Here is a 5,196-nt window from a genome sequence, read left to right as displayed (position 1 = left end):
TTTTTCACTATTATTATGAAACTATGGCAAGAGCTTTCCAATAATTTTACTTTAATGATAGCAAAAAAACACACACATTAGGAGGTTTTTAATACTTCTCACCCTGTTGTACACCTGTTCTGTTTCTGCTGACAGGCATGGTATTATTATTTCAGCTCACTACAGGACACTCTAACACAAAGTTGGAGAGCCATTAAAAATATGTCCAACTTTTTCAATATTTTCTATATAATTCAATTAAAGCAAAGACAGCTAATTTTTGCATTTATTTGATTTTCTGAAAAAGTTATATACTACATGCCTCAATCAAGGATATTGCAAATTTGTAGAATTTTTTTGTGAAAAGTCTACATTGGGACAAAAAGCGACAATAAAATGATAACAGAGATTTGAAATTTGCTGAAGATTTTTTTCCATCACTAAGCAGAATGAACATACATAGTGCTGAAGGCAAGGCTCCATAACTCAGGGGTTAGAGCACTAGTCTTGTAAACCAGGGGTCGTGAGTTCAAATCTCACTGGGGCCTAGTGCTACTTTCTTGTTACTGCTGCTAAAATATAAATTGCAGCTCCCAATGTTGAAATAGTCTGCTCAAGAGCTTTAAGTGAGGAGAACCATTTCAATTTGGTCACACATTTGGATATTCAATTTGTACACAGAGTTATGATGTTCAGTCTAATCTGCAAATTGGTTCCAAGAGCATGTCTTAAAATTATTTTATTGTACTGATTCTGTTCATGCTGATAATCCCATCATAATTTTTCAGTATCATTACAAACTGTAGAAAGAGCTTTTCCATAATTAAACTTTAAAGATAGCAACAATGGTAAATACATTGTATTAATCTGTATTGTACCGTGCAGGAATCAACTTCATCAGTTGATCCAGAAGAGTTTTGAATTGACAACTGTAGCTGCCAGAAGGCTTTTTTGGTCAAGTAAGCATATATAAAGTACAAATGCAAGCATACTCAAGGTAATGACCACTATTGGTCACAAATATCTCAATATAAAGACATTCTGTCATATCATTTTGAAGGCATTCCAGACTAAGGAGCACAAGGTTTGTGAGGCATAGAAAACATGACCAACATTTCCTCAATTTTATATATACACCTATTCAACATACAACAGCAAACTGAAAGTTTCTTTAAATTGTTTAATAGGTTATTAACTGCATGTCCCAAGCAGGCATTTCAGCAGTGGTCATTTGTTAAAAGTGTATATTTGGAGAATGAGATACAACTAATAATATCCAATAAGATTACTGAAATTTGAAGAAAACTCTTTTCCACCATAATTCAGACCCCGTATTGGTCACAGTTCTGGCTACTTATGTGGCTCCATCTCTCAGGGGTTAGAGCACTGGTCTCGTAAACCAGGGGTCATGAGGTCCAATCTCACTGGGACCCAGTGTTTCCCAATGTTAAAATATTCTATGCAATATCTTTAAGTGAGGAGAACCATTTCAATTTGGTCACACATTTGGATATTCAATTTGTACACAGAGTTATGATGTTCAGTCTAATCTGCTGATTGGTTACAAGAGCATGTCTAAAACATATTTGTTGCATTTTATTGGGCCGATTCTGTTCATGCTGATAGTTCCAACAAGTTTTTCTATATAATTCAATTAAAGCAAAGACAGCTAATTTTTGCATTTATTTGATTTTCTGAAAAAGTTATATACTACATGCCTCAATCAAGGATATTGCAAATTTGTAGAATTTTTTTGTGAAAAGTCTACATTGGGACAAAAAGCGACAATAAAATGATAACAGAGATTTGAAATTTGCTGAAGATTTTTTTCCATCACTAAGCAGAATGAACATACATAGTGCTGAAGGCAAGGCTCCATAACTCAGGGGTTAGAGCACTAGTCTTGTAAACCAGGGGTCGTGAGTTCAAAACTGCTGCTAAAATATAAATTGCAGCTCCCAATGTTGAAATAGTCTGCTCAAGAGCTTTAAGTGAGGAGAACCATTTCAATTTGGTCACACATTTGGATATTCAATTTGTACACAGAGTTATGATGTTCAGTCTAATCTGCAAATTGGTTCCAAGAGCATGTCTTAAAATTATTTTATTGTACTGATTCTGTTCATGCTGATAATCCCATCATAATTTTTCAGTATCATTACAAACTGTAGAAAGAGCTTTTCCATAATTAAACTTTAAAGATAGCAACAATGGTAAATACATTGTATTAATCTGTATTGTACCGTGCAGGAATCAACTTCATCAGTTGATCCAGAAGAGTTTTGAATTGACAACTGTAGCTGCCAGAAGGCTTTTTTGGTCAAGTAAGCATATATAAAGTACAAATGCAAGCATACTCAAGGTAATGACCACTATTGGTCACAAATATCTCAATATAAAGACATTCTGTCATATCATTTTGAAGGCATTCCAGACTAAGGAGCACAAGGTTTGTGAGGCATAGAAAACATGACCAACATTTCCTCAATTTTATATATACACCTATTCAACATACAACAGCAAACTGAAAGTTTCTTTAAATTGTTTAATAGGTTATTAACTGCATGTCCCAAGCAGGCATTTCAGCAGTGGTCATTTGTTAAAAGTGTATATTTGGAGAATGAGATACAACTAATAATATCCAATAAGATTACTGAAATTTGAAGAAAACTCTTTTCCACCATAATTCAGACCCCGTATTGGTCACAGTTCTGGCTACTTATGTGGCTCCATCTCTCAGGGGTTAGAGCACTGGTCTCGTAAACCAGGGGTCATGAGGTCCAATCTCACTGGGACCCAGTGTTTCCCAATGTTAAAATAGTCTATGCAATATCTTTAAGTGAGGAGAACCATTTCAATTTGGTCACACATTTGGATATTCAATTTGTACACAGAGTTATGATGTTCAGTCTAATCTGCTGATTGGTTACAAGAGCATGTCTAAAACATATTTGTTGCATTTTATTGGGCCGATTCTGTTCATGCTGATAGTTCCAAAAAGTTTTTCACTATTATTATGAAACTATGGTAAGAGCTTTCCAATAATTTTACTTTAATGATAGCAAAAAAACACACACATTAGGAGGTTTTTAATACTTCTCACCCTGTTGTACACCTGTTCTGTTTCTGCTGACAGGCATGGTATTATCATTTCAGCTCACTACAGGACACTCTAACACAAAGTTGGAGAGCCATTAAAAATATGTCCAACTTTTTCAATATTTTCTATATAATTCAATTCAAGCAAAGACAGCTAATTTTTGCATTTATTTGATTTTCTGAAAAAGTTATATACTACATGCCTCAATCAAGGATATTGCAAATTTGTAGAATTTTTTTGTGAAAAGTCTACATTGGGACAAAAAGCGACAATAAAATGATAACAGAGATTTGAAATTGGCAGAAGATTTTTTTCCATCACTAAGCAGAATGAACATACATAGTGCTGAAGGCAAGGCTCCATAGCTCAGGGGTTAGAGCACTGGTCTTGTAAACCAGGGGTTGTGAGTTCAAATCTCACTGGGGCCTAGTGCTACTTTCTTGTTACTGCTGCTAAAATATAAATTGCAGCTCCCAATGTTGAAATAGTCTGCTCAAGAGCTTTAAGTGAGGAGAATCATTTCAATTTGGTCACACATTTGGATATTCAATTTGTACACAGAGTTATGATGTTCAGTCTAATCTGCAAATTGGTTCCAAGAGCATGTCTTAAAATTATTTTATTGTACTGATTCTGTTCATGCTGATAATCCTATCATAATTTTTCAGTATCATTACAAACTGTAGAAAGAGCTTTTCCATAATTAAACTTTAAAGATAGCAACAATGGTATATACATTGTATTGTACCGTGTATGAATCAACTTCATCAGTTGATCCAGAAGAGTTTTGAATTGACAACTGTAGCTGCCAGAAGGCTTTTTTGGTCATGTAAGCATATATAAAGTACAAATGCAAGCATACTCAAGGTAATGACCACTATTGGTCACAAATATCTCAATATAAAGACATTCTGTCATATCATTTTGAAGGCATTCCAGACTAAGGAGCACAAGGTTTGTGAGGCATAGAAAACATGACCAACATTTCCTCAATTTTATATATACACCTATTCAACATACAACAGCAAACTGAAAGTTTCTTTAAATTGTTTAATAGGTTATTAACTGCATGTCCCAAGCAGGCATTTCAGCAGTGGTCATTTGTTAAAAGTGTATATTTGGAGAATGAGATACAACTAATAATATCCAATAAGATTACTGAAATTTGAAGAAAACTCTTTTCCACCATAATTCAGACCCCGTATTGGTCACAGTTCTGGCTACTTATGTGGCTCCATCTCTCAGGGGTTAGAGCACTGGTCTCGTAAACCAGGGGTCATGAGGTCCAATCTCACTGGGACCCAGTGTTTCCCAATGTTAAAATAGTCTATGCAATATCTTTAAGTGAGGAGAACCATTTCAATTTGGTCACACATTTGGATATTCAATTTGTACACAGAGTTATGATGTTCAGTCTAATCTGCTGATTGGTTACAAGAGCATGTCTAAAACATATTTGTTGCATTTTATTGGGCCGATTCTGTTCATGCTGATAGTTCCAACAAGTTTTTCACTATTATTATGAAACTATGGTAAGAGCTTTCCAATAATTTTACTTTAATGATAGCAAAAAAACACACACATTAGGAGGTTTTTAATACTTCTCACCCTGTTGTACACCTGTTCTGTTTCTGCTGACAGGCATGGTATTATCATTTCAGCTCACTACAGGACACTCTAACACAAAGTTGGAGAGCCATTAAAAATATGTCCAACTTTTTCAATATTTTCTATATAATTCAATTAAAGCAAAGACAGCTAATTTTTGCATTTATTTGATTTTCTGAAAAAGTTATATACTACATGCCTCAATCAAGGATATTGCAAATTTGTAGAATTTTTTTGTGAAAAGTCTACATTGGGACAAAAAGCGACAATAAAATGATAACAGAGATTTGAAATTTGCAGAAGATTTTTTTCCATCACTAAGCAGAATGAACATACATAGTGCTGAAGGCAAGGCTCCATAGCTCAGGGGTTAGAGCACTGGTCTTGTAAACCAGGGGTTGTGAGTTCAAATCTCACTGGGGCCTAGTGCTACTTTCTTGTTACTGCTGCTAAAATATAAATTGCAGCTCCCAATGTTGAAATAGTCTGCTCAAGAGCTTTAAGTGAGG

General features: G+C 34.6%; 3 non-coding genes across 3 annotated transcripts; all 3 read left to right on the top strand.

The window, feature by feature from the left end:
• Positions 1-454: 454 nt before the first annotated feature.
• TRNAT-UGU (transfer RNA threonine (anticodon UGU)) lies at positions 455-527 on the top strand. The gene has a single exon. It is a non-coding gene; the product is annotated as a tRNA-Thr (tRNA).
• Positions 528-3,434: 2,907 nt separating this feature from the next.
• TRNAT-UGU (transfer RNA threonine (anticodon UGU)) lies at positions 3,435-3,507 on the top strand. The gene has a single exon. It is a non-coding gene; the product is annotated as a tRNA-Thr (tRNA).
• Positions 3,508-5,039: 1,532 nt separating this feature from the next.
• On the top strand, positions 5,040-5,112 carry TRNAT-UGU (transfer RNA threonine (anticodon UGU)). The gene has a single exon. It is a non-coding gene; the product is annotated as a tRNA-Thr (tRNA).
• The last annotated feature ends 84 nt before the right edge of the window (positions 5,113-5,196 follow it).

Source organism: Pseudophryne corroboree, chromosome 11 (assembly GCF_028390025.1).
Source record: "Pseudophryne corroboree isolate aPseCor3 chromosome 11, aPseCor3.hap2, whole genome shotgun sequence".
NCBI lineage: Eukaryota > Metazoa > Chordata > Amphibia > Anura > Myobatrachidae > Pseudophryne > Pseudophryne corroboree.
Note: the sequence above shows the minus strand (reverse complement) of the source record. Positions and strands in the feature narration are given on the sequence as shown.